The sequence below is a fragment of the Lepidochelys kempii genome, unplaced genomic scaffold, assembly GCF_965140285.1.
Source record: "Lepidochelys kempii isolate rLepKem1 unplaced genomic scaffold, rLepKem1.hap1 scaffold_29, whole genome shotgun sequence".
Lineage (NCBI taxonomy): Eukaryota > Metazoa > Chordata > Testudines > Cheloniidae > Lepidochelys > Lepidochelys kempii.
Genome location: NW_027621931.1, coordinates 2,819,749 through 2,837,528, shown reverse-complemented (window position 1 = coordinate 2,837,528; position 17,780 = coordinate 2,819,749). Strand labels below are relative to the sequence as shown.

The 17,780-nt window shown below is 47.4% G+C and overlaps 2 non-coding genes across 2 annotated transcripts; both read left to right on the top strand.

Moving 5' to 3' along the window:
• Nucleotides 1-597: 597 nt before the first annotated feature.
• On the top strand, nt 598-670 carry TRNAM-CAU (transfer RNA methionine (anticodon CAU)). The gene has a single exon. It is a non-coding gene; the product is annotated as a tRNA-Met (tRNA).
• Nucleotides 671-8,963: 8,293 nt separating this feature from the next.
• TRNAE-CUC (transfer RNA glutamic acid (anticodon CUC)) lies at nt 8,964-9,035 on the top strand. The gene has a single exon. It is a non-coding gene; the product is annotated as a tRNA-Glu (tRNA).
• The last annotated feature ends 8,745 nt before the right edge of the window (nt 9,036-17,780 follow it).

The window sequence follows — 17,780 nt, the reverse complement described above, 5'->3', positions numbered from 1 at the left end:
ATCATCTGGGTCACTCCCCGCAATGGTACCTGTGGAGAGAACATGAAAATGGTTACTTAGCTGTGTCCGCTTTGCTGGTCCATGGACTTTCCCCCTTCTTCTTCTGGAGGTCACATGTTGCCAGATTTCTTCACAGTCCTCCTGTCCCTGCTGCGCAGCCTGCTCTGAATCTTCAGAACCTTGTGCCCATAGAAGCATATCCTGACGTCTGTCCAGGAAATCTTCAGTTTCTCTTATGCAACGCAGGGTCGATACCTGTTGCTCCAGACCTTGAACCTTCTCTTCCAATATGGAGACCAGCTTGCACTTTGTACAGACAAAGTCGCTTCTGTCCTCTGGAAGAAAGACAAACATGGCACATCCAGTGCAGGTCACAACAGTTGAACACTCCCCATCCATATTACCTTCCTACTATGAGCTTCCTCCGGAGATGCAGTAATTCCTCAGAGAAGTCGTTAGGGTGAAAGCCTCAGTGGGCTCACTCCAGGTGAACTCCCAGGCAAACTCCTGCTGTTTGCTGCTCAGCTGTTCCCCGCTGCTCTGCTGTTCCCCGCTGCTCAGCTGGCTCTTTAAGCACCGAGCCTAAAGCTCTTCCAAGCCTTCTTAGCGCAGCGGGCAGCACATCAGTCTCATAATCAGAAGGTCCTGAGTTTAAGCCTCAGAGAAGGCAACTCTTCTTGCTCCCTGCTTTAGATTTTCTAACGTAAATCAGAGAAAAAAAGACTAGAGCTGAGTGGTTTCTAGACACCCTCCCATCCATCTAACACACACACACAAGACTTTTCTAACTGTACGTGTACAGTATGAAATTAGTTCAAAATTATTCGATTTGAAATTTCGGGAGCTATTTTAGACATTCAGGCTTCGGTGTCCCCACTAAAGCACGTGAATTCGGCAGAGTGCGTCCACAGTACCGAGGCTACCATCGAACGTCGGAGCGGGTGCACCGTGGGTCGCTATCCCGCAGTTCCCGCCGCCCACTGGAATTCTGGGTAACGCTCCCAGTGCACGATGGGGCAAAACGATTCTTGCGGGTGTTTCTGGTGCGTGTCATCAGGAAGCTCTGGCAGACAATCGTTTCACGCCTTTTTGGCATGCAGACGCCGTACTGCTTTCAGCAGACGGTGCACCGCTTGCTCTCCTGCAACTATGAATCCACCTCTCATTTCCTCTCCCCTTCTCTACTATCTGCTCTTTCTCTTCCTCATCGAACTCTTCTGCCTCCAACTCTGCTCTCCCGCTGGTGCCACGCTTCCGAGCTTCTCCAGGTTTTCTGTCCTGGGCTCCCGCCTCCGTGAAAGCCACAGAAGACAACCATTTCCCGCCTTTGTTCGGCTACCATGAACCAAACAGCACCTCTTCCCCTGCCACTCTGCTCTCCTACATTTCGCGCCCGTTTTCCAGGATTACCCGTGCAGGCGCCATGGAGCCCGCTCAGATCTCCGCTGTAGTTTTAAGCATTGTAAATACCTCGCGAGTTATCCAGCAGTATGTGCAGTCCCTGCAAAACGGGGCGAGGAAACGACGACCGTGCGATTACTATACTGATGAGGACATGGACAAAGATGGCACGGCGTGTGGCAATTGGGAGATCATGGTGGCGCTGGGCCAGGTTCATGCGGTGGCACGCCGATTCTGGGTTCAGGAAACAAGCACAGACTGCTGGGGCCTCATCACGTTGCAGGTGTGGGATGATTCCCAGTGGCTGAGAAACTTTTGTATGCATTAGGGCCACTTTCATGGAGCTTTGCGACTTGCTGTCTCCTGCCCTGAAGTGCAAAGACACCAAAATGAGAGCCGCCCTCACAGTTCAAAAGTGAGTGGCCATAGCCCTGCAGAAGCTTGCAATGCCCGACATCTAGCGGTCAGTCGGGAATAAGTTTAGAGTGGGCAAATCTTCTGTGGGGCCTGCTGTGATCCAAATAGCCAACACAATCATTGATCAGCTGCTATCAAGGGTCGTGACTTTGGGAAATGTGCAGACCAGTGTGGATGGCTTTAATGCGCTGGGGTTCCCTGACTGCGGCGGGGCGAAAGACATAACGCATATCCCTCTCTTGGCCCCGGAACAGAGGGGCGGCCACTACATAAACGGCAAGGGGTACTCTTCCATGGTGCTGCAAGCCCTGGTGGATCACAAGGGACGTGGCGAAAGGGATGCACAAACAATCCAGTTGGGCCATTGCCCACAGGCTCACCCCAAGCAGCTTGGACTCCTGATGACTGTGATGCTGAGGTTCCTTAGACCCCTGTTCATATTTCAGACCCCAGCCGGTGCAGCATCCCTGCCCAACCACTCACCATCTGCCCCAGGAGAACCAGCTGGTGGGCTGCATCCACAGGCACGTAGTTTATGCCGCTCCCCTCAGAGCAGCAGCCACAGCTGTGCAGCTAATCCCCACATCTGGTTGCCGGGGATCCAGCTGGATTGTTTGGGCATCCCTTTCAAGACTTGCCCTCAACAACCTGGCAGCCCCCAGCTTTCTCATTGCTCTGTGGTTCTTTGCTCTGTGAAAGGGGCCTCTAGGAATTGGTATTTCCAGAGGCATTAAAGAATCATAAAGGAGAAGGAAAAGTTAATGCCTTAGAAAAGTCTGTGTGTCTGTATTAGATGGATGGGTGGGTGTCTAGAAACCACTCTGCTCTCGTCTTTTTTCTCTGATTTCCAGTGGTAATCAAGGTCAGCCTTTGCCAGCAGTTGACAAGAACATGTGAGAGCAGTGGGGGCGGGAAATAAACATGGGGAAATAGTGTTTTACTTTGTGTAATGACCCATCCACTCCCAGTCTTTATTCAAGCCTAAGTTAACTGTATCCAGTTTGCAAATTAATTCCAATGATCACTACAAAAGGTTCCCCCCACCCCACCCGGCTCTCCTCCTGGTAATAGCTCACCTTACCTGATCACTCTCGTTACAGTGTGTCGGGTAACCCCCATTGTTTCATGTTCTCTGTGTATAGGAGTCTCCCCACTGTATTTTCCACTGCATGCATCTGATGAAGTGAGCTGTAGCTCACGAAAGCTTATGCTCCAATAAATTTGTTCGTCTTTAAGGTGCCACAAGTCCTCCTGTTCTTACTCATGGTGTTGTATCCCCATAGTGTGGCCGTTTGGTGTCAGTCCTTTTAAATAAACAATGAGTTTTTTTCATAGAAACCATATTTTCCTCATACAGACACAGGAGTAGATTCATCTACAAAGGGAAGGTGATTCCAAGGCAGTTCCGGAGGGAGAAGGGAACGTTTTCAGCATCACTAAATTATTGTGTTGTACCTCACACACACACAGAGTGACAATAAACTCAATTAACTGAGCTCCCAACACACTGCACAGGAATGAAATAAACAACTTTATGTTCAAGGAGTTCGGTGCATGTAAATAATATTAAAAATATGTTTCCCAGCCTCATCACATATTTCAGTGACGCACCCAGAGCAAAACTCCACCACTTCCCAGACAAGCCTAGCACACACCATCCACCCAGGTATTAGCCTTCAACAGATCACGACTTTTACAATGATAGCTCACCAGGCCGACTCTGTACAAATCATACCTTAATTCTATGAGAGTGGTGACTATGGGGCTTCCAGGGTGCTGCTTTGAGCACAGCCTGCCAGCCCTGGGCTGACACTGCAATGGAGACGTCCCCGTAGAGTCTCTCTCTCCCGGGATAAAGATGGCAGCAGGGCTGGCCTGGGTCACCTGATGTGGGCTTCTGGAGCTCAAGCTGTGGGGCTGAAAAGTGGGGTGCAGATACTGGTGTTCCTGCTGAAGCCTGGGTTTGGAAACCCTCACCCCTCATGGGACCTCAGAGATTGAGCTCAAGCCCATCTGTCTCCACTGTCATTTTATAGCCCTGCAGCTGCAGCCCCAGAAGCCTGAGTCAGCTGCCCTGGGCTCTGAGACAGGTGCCCTGGGTGTTTGAATCGCTGTGGAGACATAACGTTGGGATATGTCTACAGTGCAATGAATCACCCATGGCTGGCTGGTGTCACATTAATCAGGGTCATGTGGCTTGGGCTGAAAAGTTGCAGTGTACAAATACAAAGAAACAAGAGCAAAAACCGGTTGCCTTTATAGCTAGATAGCTATAGATACATGGCAAATAGCAACAAGAATCAGCGTAGAGCTGGATCTAAAAAAATGAAAGATTAATCTTTGCTCTACAAATAATAACGACTGATAAATGGTAATATAAAAAAGGACCTGGAATTCCTTCATACTTTGACGGTTCTTGGAAGTTCCAGGCATATTGGCTAGAATTTTCGAGACACAGATTGTCAGAAAAACGTAACACGCTGAGTGCTCCACCTGAAACAACAGCAAATACTGTTGCCTAGATAGATAGATACATTGCAAAGAGCAACAAGAATCAATGTGGAGCTGAATCTGCAAAACGGAAAGATTAATCTTGCAATACAAATAATAATGTATTAATTATTAATTATTATTATGTCATAAAGGACCATGAATTCCTTCATACTTTTATCATCCTCAGAATGTTGCTGTGAATTCAGAGACATGACCGTTTTCTGGAGCAGCCGTTGCAGTTTCAAAAGGAAATGCAGGCAGAAAACAAAGCAGGGAGGGTTGTGATGGGGGCGCATGAAAGCAGAGGAGGCTTGTTCCTCTTGAGTTTTCTTTCAGTTTCTCTTGTGATCGTGATGGAGGAAGCAGAAGCTTAATTTGAGTTTGTCCCCACTCCCCTCCTTCTCTCGGCGGAGTGTGTCTTCACCAGGAGTGCTTCCACCGAATGAAGAGGGGCAGTGTGGGGGGGCTGAGAAAAGGGCTCTTCACTCCGCGCAGCTGCCCACTGGGAGCCCAGCTGCCCCCTGGGCTCTTGACTCCCCACCTCCTCCCTGGAGTGGGAGCCGGCCACCTGGGCTTCTTGCCTGCCTGCTCCCAGCCAGGAGTGGGGGCGGGGGCCAAGGGCTCAGGCTTCTCGGCTCCCTGCGCTGGGAGCCGGGAGCTTTCGTGCAGCAGCCCTGCGAGGAGCCAGGCAGGTGCAGCCCCGCTGGGATCAGGGAGCGGAGGGCAGCCATGAAGGTAGCCAGCCGGAAGCCATGACATTGGCAAGACAGCCAGCAGCCCCTGTGAGTAAGGCAGTGTCTACACAGATACTGGGTTGTCCTAACGACCCCAACACAATCCCCGTGCCTCTTGAGGAGCTGGAGTTACCATGTGGGTGTAGCAGGGCACTTACATAGATGGGACAAGGCTGTAGCGTGCACCGTGAGGTAATTAGGACAACGTAAAATGCTGTCGGCGGGCCTAACTGTGTAGTGTAGCCCAGGTTTTAATCTCCTGCTGATGGGTTATATGCTGGGTGCCTTGTTTCCTTTGCTTAGGAGTGCTTGTTCTCACACCTATCTCCTCGCTTTCCATTCCAGTTCAGGGAAGGAGAGAATAACCAAGTCTTCAGGTATGAAAAGGCAAAACATTTCTACATGACCCTTCGCAGTCAGTGAAACCTGTGGTGGGAAACGTGCCCTGGATTTTACTGCATTTTGGTTTCTTGTCTTGTTGGTTGCTCCCGAGGAGCTGGCAGGGAAATGTCCATGGAGAAGTGGAGTGGATGTGAGGTTTCTTGCTTTCGAGATTTGCCTGCGTTTTGGCCTCATTGTGAGAAGGGCAAATTGGTACAATTTGTTTCTGTCACAGATTGTAGTGTAGTGTGGTGGTTATCATGTTTGCTTCACACGTAAAATATCCCTGGTTTAAAACTAGGCAGAAACAGTGCCTTTTCCCCTGACTGATCAGTTTTGGTCTTCCTCCATTCCAAGCCCTTTGCTGAAATACACCCGTATTTCCCACACTTTTTGTTCCTTTTTCTTTCCTTTGACGATATTTTAGGGTTGTAATTTAATGGCCACACAATTTTGCTCATGAATTAAAGTTTAACACAACATTTGACAGCCTTTTCCTATGCCCTCTTTTCTGTCACTTACGGGAGTTTACTTATGGGAATATTCACTGATTTATTGCACCGAGCATTTCAAAGGAAAGGTCAGAATCATTTACCTTGGATTCACTTTCCTTACTTCTTTCTAATTCTTTCTTTCACATAGATGGGGAAATCTGTGTTGGAGCAATTTAGCTTACCACTCTCTCTTTCTAGACGGAAGCTGACACAATTTAAAACTTCCCAATTTGCAAATATCTATGTGAAAATATTTCCTAAACCAATGCAGAGATCCTGGGCAGGGCTAGGGGTGAGGCAGATTAATAATTGGCTGTTCTTTATTTTGGTGCTTGCTAATTGGCCATTTGGAATTTTAATACGTGATGGCATTACAGGCGAAAGATAATCTCAACATGTGGAGAAGAAACGGTTATACGGGCTAATAAATAATTTCTTGGTGTCACACCAAAAGTGATGCATTCCAGTGTGAAAGAAGAACTAATTCATGGCTTATGAGCATTTGCTACGTAGTTGTAGCCATGCAGGTCCCAGAAAAGCTTGTCTTTGTCCCCAACAGAAGCTGGCCCAGTCAAAGATATTATCTCACCCACCTGCGCGTTTGCTCGCCACACTACCCGAGACAAGCGGAAAGAGACTCAAAGCAGAGAAAATGGAACAAAGAAGTTGAATTCCTAGCTGAAAAATGGGCCCCTTTGTCAGCTGGAGGCAATCTCAGATGATTCTGGGACCTCTCGTGGCTATTGCTGGTTTTGAAAAAAGCCAGGTGTTATTTAGGCAATATCGCTTCTACTATATCCACTGAAGCAGATTTATGCTTCACGATTGCTGTGTATCCAAAGAGATTCATTCAATTCAGCACACAAGGGAATAGAGATAGGCAGCTGGAGTCAGCCAGTTCTCCCCCATTCTCAAAGTCTTTGGTTTTTAAAAAGGCCCCTTTTGGTGTTTATACAGGACAGGGCAGAAAACGGCCAGATAATAAGCTATTGGGGTGAAAGTTCTGAGGTTTTTTTTAATTTGCAATGAAGACTGAATGGAGAATTGTGTCGAGAAGTTTCTTTCCCTGACTGAGGATGGAACCAAGGCAGCATCAACGAGACTCCTAACCAGTAGACCAAGGTTACTCAACAGGTGTACTATGGGCCAACTCTAGACAGCCAGAAATTTTTAATGGACCCTGAAATCTTTTTAAAAATCATAATAATAAGTAAATAAAATTATTTTCTCTGGAGTCTGGACCTTGATCATATCTTGACTGAGATTTTGGACCTTGACAAAAAATAGTTGACTACCCCTGCAGTAGACCATAAGGGGGGGTTATGTAGGGTTTTTTGGTTCAGCTCCTCTATGCTTTCTAAGGCTACTTGCTCTCCAGTTAAAGAAATCCCTTCCAACCCTGATATTCTATGATTCTATGAAATGGTCCATTCCCCATTTCAGAGGGGACAGGAACAGAGAGTGAAGGTACCCCTGTGCTCATAACCTGAGCTCAAGGAAAAGCATTGAAACAAACTCAAATTACGATTTAGGTTCCTCCATCAGAATCCCAAGAGGAACACAAAAGAGGAACAATCCTCCTCTGCTTTCATTTACCCCACCGCATCCCTCTCCGCTTCTTCTTCCGCCTACCTAGTGGCTTGATTTCCTTTCAGAGTGGTAGCCGTGTTAGTCTGTATCAGCAAAAACAATGAGGAGGACTTGTGGCACTTTGGAGACTAACAAATTTATTTGGGCGTAATCTTTCCTGGGCTAAAACCCACTTCATCACATGCATGGAGTGGAAAATACAGCAGGAAGAGATATATACAGAGTCCATGAAAAGATGGGGGTTGCCTTAAAATCATAGAAGATCAGGGTTGGAAGGGACCTCAGGATGTCATCTAGTCCAACCCCCTGCTCAAAGCAGGACCAACCCCAACTAAATCATCCCAGCCAGGGCTTTGTCAAGTCCCCTGCCCTCTGACATGTCCTTTCACAGAATCGCAGAGTTGGAAGGGACCTCAGGGGGTCATCTAGTCCAATCCACTGCTCAAGCCAGGACCAATCCCCAATTTTTGCCCCAGATCCCTAAATGGCCCCCTCAAGGATTGAACTCACAGAGACCTATTTGAAATGGGCCACCCTGTTTACCACTACAAAAAGTGATTTTTCCTCCTACTGCTAATAGCCCATGACATGCTAACAAAGAAACAGCCGTGATTTAAAATCTCCACTCAGAAATGGTGAACAACAGCAGAACCCAAAGTAACTGAAGGAAGGGCGGATGATCACAGTTAGTTCAATTGTTTAAGTCAATATTGTCTCAGATGTTCTGGGGAGAGAATTCCACTGTAAGTGATTTTGTATTTTTGCAGGACATCAGACCCCCTGGGGAGAAGCTCCTCAAAGAAAATGTGGCCCCAGGAGTGTCAGAGAAAGGAATCACTCTTTGCCTTACAAGGTGGGTGAGGGAAACCTGCAGGGACTTAGATTTCTCCAGAGTCTGATGAAACCATTGGTGGGGAAAGTCCGGGGAAGCTGAGGAAGAGAAGGAGCGGTAAAAAGGGCTTGCAGCTCTTGTGCAATCCCCATGCTCCCAGCAGAAGGGTCCAGGGGGTTCAGCACTTCGGCTGCTTGTTGAGGACACAGAATTCAGAAGATGGCAAAGCTCAGAGCCCCGTTACATGGAGTCAGAATGCAATCAGCTCACACCGAGGGAGAGCAAACTCCCTCCCTTGCTCTCTATGCCAAAGTTCCTGTCAGCTCAATGTCCAGGTCGGCTGCTGAGAGGGTTGCAATGGGGTCAGTGAAGGCAGAGGAGGATTGTTCCTCCTGGGTTTTCTTTGTGTTGCTCTGTGATCCTAGTGGAGGAAGCTGACGCATCATTTGAGTTTGTTTCAGTGGCTTGGGTTGGGCTCAGGTTGTGACCCTGAGCACAGGGGTTCCTGCCCACTCTGCTCTTAGCCGCTCAGGGAATGGACAAAGGAGCAGCTTCAGAAATTGGAGAGAAAATAGCCTAAGGAAGTGTAGCACAGCTGAGAAGAACAACAGCCCCATCTTCTCCCTGGTGGTCTAGTGGTTAGGATTTGGCACTCTCACCACCACGGCCTGGGTTCAATTCCCAGTCAGGGAAAAGTGACTTTACAGCAAAACACCTTAATTTATTCTTCTCTTGCACTTTGAACAAATTGACGGTTTTTCCCTGACTCCCCCATCTTCTAAGTGATCTTGGCAAGGGCTTTGGAGACCATATCAAAATCAAAGCTTCCCATTGACTAGGAGCAGAATATGGGCATGTTTCCACTGTGCACTTCGTTGTCCACAAATAGACAGGTGCAAATTCTTGTTCCCCCTTGCTAGCTAGCCTAACCAATGTTGTAACAACAGTAATAGACACTCAGGTTGACCCAAGATGTCAGTTTTCTTGCTGAAACAAAACCAAAAAATCATTTGGGGTCAACCAAATTCTTTCAGCAAATAAAATATTCACTCAAAAAACTTTCATCCCACTCTATATACCAATCTTTGGAAGTAACCATCTCAGCAAAACTGACCATTAGCCTCTTCCATTCCTGAGGGCTAGCTGCTGTCGTGTTCTAAGCATAGGCGATGGGCCTTTCACCTGTTGGCCACTGGTTTCTACCTTGCTCAGGTAGCTACTGATGAAAGGCAATGTGGTTTAGTGGCAGACCTACTTCTATCCCTCTGTCCAACTAGGCGTGTTTGTTTCACACTGCTTGTAAAAGTACAATCAATGCATTTTGTTGATACCTAAATCTGGGATCAAGATGAAACATTGTGATTGTAAGTCAATGAGAAAATCTCTGCTGAGTTCGACAGAAGGAAGGTTTTCTCATCAGGTTCTAGCACACGATAAAAGTTCTGAAGGTTCTTAGAGTTTCCAGACACATGGGCCAGAATTTTCAGAAGGTCTCACCCCCACCCCTAGAGCCAGATTTTCAGAAGAACTCAGCTCCCATTTGGGCAATAAACATTTTGGCCAGATTTCAGAAAGGCTCAACACACTGAGGGCTGAGCTATTTTGGAAACAAAAGGTGGTAGAAGTTGTGGGTGCTGGTTGCTTGGCCGTCTGGCCCACCAGGCAGGAGTTTGAGGTTCAACATTACTTTCTCAGAATGGTAGCAATCATCTTTTATTCCCTTAAAAAGGGAGCAGGGAGATGACATATAAAAATCGCTTGTGCTTTAGAAAGTCTCTAGAAGTTGAAAGAGATATGCCATCTCCACCTCCCTGGAAAGTTCACAACAAGTTAAAGAAAACTGTGATTGATAAGTGGCTTGACTAATAGTGACAGGCTGGCCGAGTGGTCTAACGTGTCAAACTCAAGGCTGTGTCTTTCCGTCATTTGTGTTCTGGGCTCCATATGCAGGTGGGCGTTCAAATCCCCTTCCTGACACAATCATTGCCTTCTACATGAGAAATAGCCTCATTTCAACCTCTCCTGTAACATTACAACACCAACTGCTTCGCATTTCTATGCTAGAACTTGGAGGGAATTCAAAAGTGGTGCATTCAGGGCACCTAGTTGAGGTCACGGGTGGTCTAGTTATAAGCAAAGGTTGTTCAGTCCTGTCTGGGAGAGTAAGCTCTGGAGAACACGGATCATCTGAAGATTACTGAGGGGAAGCAGGAACATCTGATCCAGCCAGTGGAGGACAGCCATCTAGAATCCTAAGGAGATATTTTGGCATCTAGGGAGTGAGAAGTAAATCTCAGAACGGAGAGCTGAGGTGGTGCTGATGACTATTTCCTGCAGCTAAGGCTAAATGGGAGCGTGTACATCTAGGAACAAGGAATGTCAGCCACGTATACAGCAACAGTGGGATCTCAGCTAGGAGTCGAAAGGTCTTTTTACCTCTGTATTTGTTGTGCCCACTTCATCCAGTTCTGAGGTCCCCAGTTCAAGAAGGAGGATGAAACATTTGAGAGGAGAAAGAAGAGCCATGAGAAGGATGAAAGGCTTAAAACCCCCGCCTTGCTGTGATAGTCACAAAGAGCTCAGAAAAGGTTTAGGGGATGACGCTCTCACTTCCTAAGTACCTACATGGGGAACAATACTTACAAACAGGCTCTTCAATCTAACAGACAAATGTATAATGTGAGCCAATGGCTGGAAGTGAAGCTAGACATATTCAGATTGGAAATAAGGCATGCTTTCTGACAGGGAAGGGAATTAACCATTGAAAATCTTACCCAGAGTCCTGGTGGAGTCTCCATTCCTGGAAATTTTCAAATCAAAATTGGATCTATTTTTTTTTTAAACGGATCTGTTCTAGTTGAAAAGGAATTCTTCGGGGGCAGGTATCGGGCCCGTGCTAGACAAGAGGTCAGACTGGGTGTTTACGAAGACCCCTTGTGGTTTTAAAATATGGGAAACAAACCCTTAAATGACAAACATTTTATTCTGTGAATCAAAAGGAAGTGCTTCCCCTGGCTCTTTTTCTCATTTTGTAAACAAGGGCTTGGAATTTCAACTCTCAGTGAAGCTTTGCCTTTAAACTGAATTAGGTGAATTTTCCAGCTCTTGATCCTCTGAGTCTAAGGAAGAATCCCTGAAAAGCAGGTGTGGTTGCAGTTCAGAATTTCATAGGTTAATTTGATGCCATCCAAGAGTGAACACTTCGGTAGGGAACAAGTGAGAATTTGTTGACTGAGAAAAATTCCTGGTGAAAATTGGCAAAGCTGTGGATATTTTTAAACATTCCAGTGAATTTACACATGAAGATACAAACAGAGAGAGAAAGAGAAAATCACACATTGAATAGCCCCTTTTAGGCATTAACAAAAATCAGACCCACACAGCACACAGAGAATCATAGAATCATAGAATATCAGGGTTGGAAGGGACCCCAGAAGGTCATCTAGTCCAACCCCCTGCTTGAAGCAGGACCAATTCCCAGTTAAATCATCCCAGCCAGGGCTTTGTCAAGCCTGACCTTAAAAACTTCTAAGGAAGGGGATTCCACCACCTCCCGAGGTAACCCATTCCAGTGTTTCACCACCCTCCTAGTGAAAAAGTTTTTCTTAATATGCAACCTAAACCTCCCCCACTGCAACTTGAGACCATTCCTCCTTGTCCTGTCGTGCTATCACTGAGAATAGTTTAGATCCATCCTCTTTGGATCCACCTTTCAGGTAGCTAAAAGCAGCTATCAAATCCCCCCTCATTCTTCTCTTCTGTAGACTAAACAATCCCAGTTCCCTCAGCCTCTGCTCATAGGTCATGTGTTCCAGTCCCCTAATCATTTTTGTTGCCCTTCGCTGGACTCTCTCCAATTTATCCACATCCTTCTTGTAGCATGGGGCCCAAAACTTGACACAGTACTCCAGATGAGGCCTCACCAATGTCGAATAGAGGGGAACGATCACGTCCCTTGATCTGCTGGCAATGCCCCTACTTATACAGCCCAAAATGACATTGGCGTTCTTGGCAACAAGGGCACACTCTTGACTCATATCCAGCTTCTTGTCCACTGTCATCCCTAGGTCCTTCTCTGCAGAACTGCTGCCTAGCCATTCGGTCCCTAGTCTGTAGCGGTGCATTGGATTCTTCTGTCCTAAGTGCAGGACTCTGCACTTGTCCTTGTTGAACCTCATCAGATTTCTTTTGGCCCAATCCTCCAATTTGTCTAGGTCCCTCTGTATCTACCACTCCTCCCAGTTTAGTGTCATCTGCAAACTTGCTGAAGGTGCAATCCACACCACCCTCCAGATCATTAATGAAGATATTGAACAAAACCGGCCCCAGGACCGACTCTTGGGGCAGTCCACTAGATACCGGCTGCCAACTAGACATGGAGCCATTGATCAGTAGACGTATGTACATAAGGGAAAGCCACACAAAACATACAGAAAAAGCACACAAGACGAAAGCACAAAAACCACATACCAAAAGAATACGAAGCAAAAAACAATTTGCCTGCAAAAATCAGACACACGCACACAAAACTATGCAAGGCATCCACAGAAATCACACAGGACCCACATGCTCATCAACCTGACAGACAAAAACCACATGAACATATCGAAAGCCAGGCAGGGTTTGAGTCTCACAGCCAAGAGGGAGTGCAGGAAGGTGGTTTGGGGAGCAAAGGTTGAGGGGGAAGTCAGGGGCTCAAGAATCACAGGATGGGCAGTGCTCTGGGCTCTGCTTGATGCCTCCTGACACAGGGTGCAGGTGGAGAATGGAGCCTTGTAGATCTGTGGAATCTGTCCTGCACTCTGCAGAGGAAGAGAACCTGGGCGTCTTCTGAGCCGGAATTGTATTTTCCGACGGGCAAGATGAATGGCAGAAGCCATTGCTTAAAGAAAGCTGATGCTTGAACTCACAACCTCAGCATCTGAGTGGACCAGATCATACGTCTGAGGGAAGGGAGCAGAAGGAGACTGCGCCAATTGGAAGGCATGAGATGCACTGTGCTAGGGTTGGGGGTTCCACGACCACCGCTCCCAAGAGAAGGAGGCGGGTGGTGGTGGTCGGGACTCTCTCCTCAGGGAGACTGAGTCATCTATCTGCCATCCCAACCGGGAAAACCGAGAAGTCTGCTGCTTGCCAGGAGCTAAGATTCGTGATGTGACGGAGAGACTGCCGAGACTCATCAAGCCCTCGGATCGCTACCCCTTCCTGCTTCTCCACGTGGGCACCAATGATACTGCCAAGAATGACCTTGAGCGGATCACTGCGGACTACATGGCTCTGGGAAGAAGGTTAAAGGAGTTTGAGGTGCAATTGGTCTTCTCGTCCATCCTCCCCGTGGAAGGAAAAGGCCAGGGTAGAGACCGTCGAATTGTGGAAGTCAACGAATGGCTACGCAGGTGGTGCCGGAGAGGCGGCTTTGGATTCTTTGACCATGGGATAGTGTTCCAAGAAGGAGGAGTGCTAGGAAGAGACGGGCTCCACCTTACGAAGAGAGGGAAGAGCATCTTCGCAAGCAGGCTGCCTAACCTAGTGAGGAGGGCTTTAAACTAGTTTCACCGGGGGAAGGAGACCACAGCCCTGAGGTAAGTGGGATACCAGGAGGAAGCACGAGCAGGAGTGCAGGAGAGAGGAGGGCTCCTGCCTCACACTGAGAAAGAGGGGCGATCAGCGGGTTACCTCAAGTGCCTATACATAAATGCACAAAGCCTGGGAAACAAGCAGGGAGAACTGGAAGTCCTGGCAAAGTCAAGGAATTATGATGTGATTGGAATAACAGAGACTTGGTGGGATAACTCACATGACTGGAGTACTGTCATGGATGGATATAAACTGTTCAGGAAGGACAGGGAGGCCAGAAAAAGTGGGGGAGTTGCACTGTATGTAAGGGAGCAGTGGGGAAGGTTTAGATTGGATATTAGGAAAAACTTTTTCACTAAGAGGGTGGTGAAACACTGGAATGCGTTACCTAGGGAGGTGGTAGAATCTCCTTCCTTAGAGGTTTTTAAGGTCAGGCTTGACAAAGCCCTGGCTGGGAAGATTTAACTGGGAATTGGTCCTGCATTGAGCAGGGGGTTGGACTAGATGACCTTCTGGGGTCCCTTCCAACCCTCATATTCTATGATTCTATGACTGCTCAGAGCTCAAGTATGAAACTGCAGAAAAACCTGAGAGTCTCTGGATTAAGTTTAGAAGCGTGAGCAACAAGACTGATGCAGTGGTGGGAGTCTCCTATAGACCACCGGACCAGGGGGATGAGGTGGATGAGGCTTTCTTCTGGCAACTCGCAGAAGCTACTAGATCGCACGCCCTGGTTCTCATGGGAGACTTCAATCACCCTGATATCTGTGGGAGAGCAATACAGCGGTGCACAGACAATCCAGGAAGTTTTTGGAAACTGTAGGGGACAATTTCCTGGTGCAAGTGCTGGAGGAACCAACTAGGGGCAGAGCTCTTCTTGACCTGCTGCTCACAAACCGGGAAGAATTAGTAGGGGAAGCAAAAGCGGATGGGAACCTAGGAGGCAGTGGCCATGAGATGGTCGAGTTCAGGATCCTGACACAAGGAGGAAAGGAAAGCAGCAGAATACGGACCCTGGACTTCAGAAAAGCAGACTTTGACTCCTTCTGGGAACTGATGGGCAGGATCCCCTGGGAGAATAACATGAGGGGGAAAGGAGTCCAGGAGAGCTCGATGTACTTTACAGAATCCTTATTGTGGTTACAGGGACAAACCATCCCGATGTGTAGAAAGAATAGTAAATATGGCAGGCGACCAGCTTGGCTTAACAGTGAAATCCTTGCTGATCTTAAACACAAAAAAGAGGCTTACAAGAAGTGGAAGATTGGACAAATGACCAGGGATGAGTATAAATATATTGCTCGGGCATGTAGGAATGAAATCAAAAAGGCTAAATCACACCTGGAGTTGTAGCTAGCGAGAGATGTTAAGAGTAACAAGAAGGGTTTCTTCAGGTATGTTGGCAACAAGAAGAAAGCCAAGGAAAGTGTGGGCCCCTTACTGAATGAGGGAGGCAACCTAGTGACAGAGGAGGTGGAAAAAGCTAATGTACTCAATGATTTTTTTGCCTCTGTCTTCACGAGGTCAGCTCCCAGACCGCTGCACTGGGCAGCACAGCATGGGGCGGAGGTGGCAAGCCCTCTGTGGAGAAAGAAGTGGTTCGGGACTATTTAGAAAAGCTGGATGTGCACAAGTCCATGAGGCCGGATGCGTTGCATCCGAGAGTGCTAAAGGAATTGGTGGATGTGATTGCAGAGCCATTGGCCATTATCTTTGAAAACTCATGGCGAACGGGGGAAGTCCTGGATGACTGGAAAAAGGCTAATGTAGTGCCAATCTTTAAAAAAGGGAAGAAGAAGGATCCGGGGAACTACAGGCCAGTCAGCCTCACCTCAGTCCCCGGAAAAATCATGGCGCAGGTCCTCAAGGAATCAATTCTGAAGCACTTGGAGGAGAGGAAAGTGATCAGGAACAGTCAGCATGGATTCACCAAGGGAAAGTCATGCCTGACTAATCTAATTGCCTTTTATGATGAGATAACTGGTTCTGTGGATGAAGGGAAAGCATTAGACATGTTATTAATTGACTTTAGCAAAGCTTTTGACACGGTCTCCCACAGTATGCTTGTCAGCAAGTTAAAGAAGTATGAGCTGGATGGATGCACTACAAGGTGGGTAGAAAGTTGGCTAGATTGTCAGGCTCAACGGGTAGTGATCAATGGCTCCATGTCTAGTTAGCAGTCGGTATCTAGTGGAGTGCCCCAAGGGTCGGTCCTGGGGCCGGTTTTGTTCAATATCTTCATAAATGATCTGGAGGATGGTGTGGATTGCACCCTCAGCAAGTTTGCGGATGACACTAAACTGGGAGGAGAGGTAGATACGCTGGAGGGTAGGGTAGGATACAAAGGGCCCTAGACAAATTGGAGGATTGGGCCAAAAGAAATCTGAGGAGGTTCAACAAAGGACAAGTGCAGAGTCCTGCACTTAGGATGGAAGAATCCAATGTACCGCTACAAACTAGGGACCGAATGGCTCGGCAGCAGTTCTGCAGAGAAGGACCTGGGGTGACAGTGGATGAGAAGCTGGATATGAGTCAACAGTGTGCCCTTGTTGCCAAGAAGGCCAATGGCATTTTGGGCTGTATAAGTACGGGCATTGCCAGCAGATCGAGGGATGTGATCGTTCCCCTCTATTCGACACTGGTGAGGCCTCATCTGGAGTACTGTGTCCAGTTTTGGGCCCCACACTACAAGAAGGATGTGGAGAAATTGGAGCGAGTCCAGTGAAGGGCAACAAAAATGATTCGGGGTCTGGAACACATGTCTTATGAGGAGAGGCTGAGGGAACTGGGATTGTTTAGTCTACGGAAGAGAAGAATGAGGGGGGATGTCATAGCTGCTTTGAACTAAATGAAGGTGGATCCAAAAAGGACGGATCTAGACTATTCTCAGTGACAGCAGATGACAGGACAAGGAGTAATGGTGAAGTTGCAGTGGGGGAGATTTAGCTTGGATATTAGGAGAAACTTTTTCACTAGGAGGGTGGTGAAACACTGGAATGGGTTTCCTCGGGAGGTGGTGAAATCTCCTTCCTTAGAAGTTTTTAAGATCAGGCTTGACAAAGCCCTGGCTGGGATGATTTAGTTGGGGATTGGTCTTCCTCTGGGCAGGGGGTTGGACTAGATACCTCCTGAGGTCCCTTCCAACCCCGATATCCTAGGATTCTATGATCATTTGGCCAACAACATGTAGCAAAGCACCCAACTAAGTTGCATGAATGCTCTATAAGCCACTCCTCAATTATACAGAGACACCAGCATATCTCCCCAGCTCTCAGCCTTGCACCTCAGAAATGTACCATCTTACACGGCTCATGGCCTTCCCTTGAAAAGTGTAAGCTCATTAATTAGTTCGCCACTTCATCAAAAATAAAGGGGACATGCACCAGCCTTTGTCATGTGAGCAACTTTCCCAAACACTTTGGACAAACTCAGGAGTAAGTATAAAATATTAAAATAAGTTTATTAACTACAGAAAGTTAGATTTTAACTGAGTCTAACTGTTGGTCACAGAGGTCAAAAGTGGTTACATAACAAATGAAAATAGACTCCCAGTCTACACTCTAATTTGAATATACTAAGCAAGAATTGGATCAAACAGCTTTTCTCACTCACTGGTTGCTCCAGGCAATGTTGAGTTCTTAATACACAGACTGAATTCCCTCTCAGCCTGGGACCAATCTCCGCAGTTCAAATTCTGAGTCTTCCAGACAATCTTCCAGGTGTTGAGATTGGGGAAGATACAGGTCATGTGGGGGTGTCTTTGACTCTCATACATATTTTTTCTCCAGCTGCTAGGTAGATTCTTGCCGTGATGCTGGGGTTAGTTAGCGCCCAATATGGAGCAGCAGTTTGCCTCCTGCA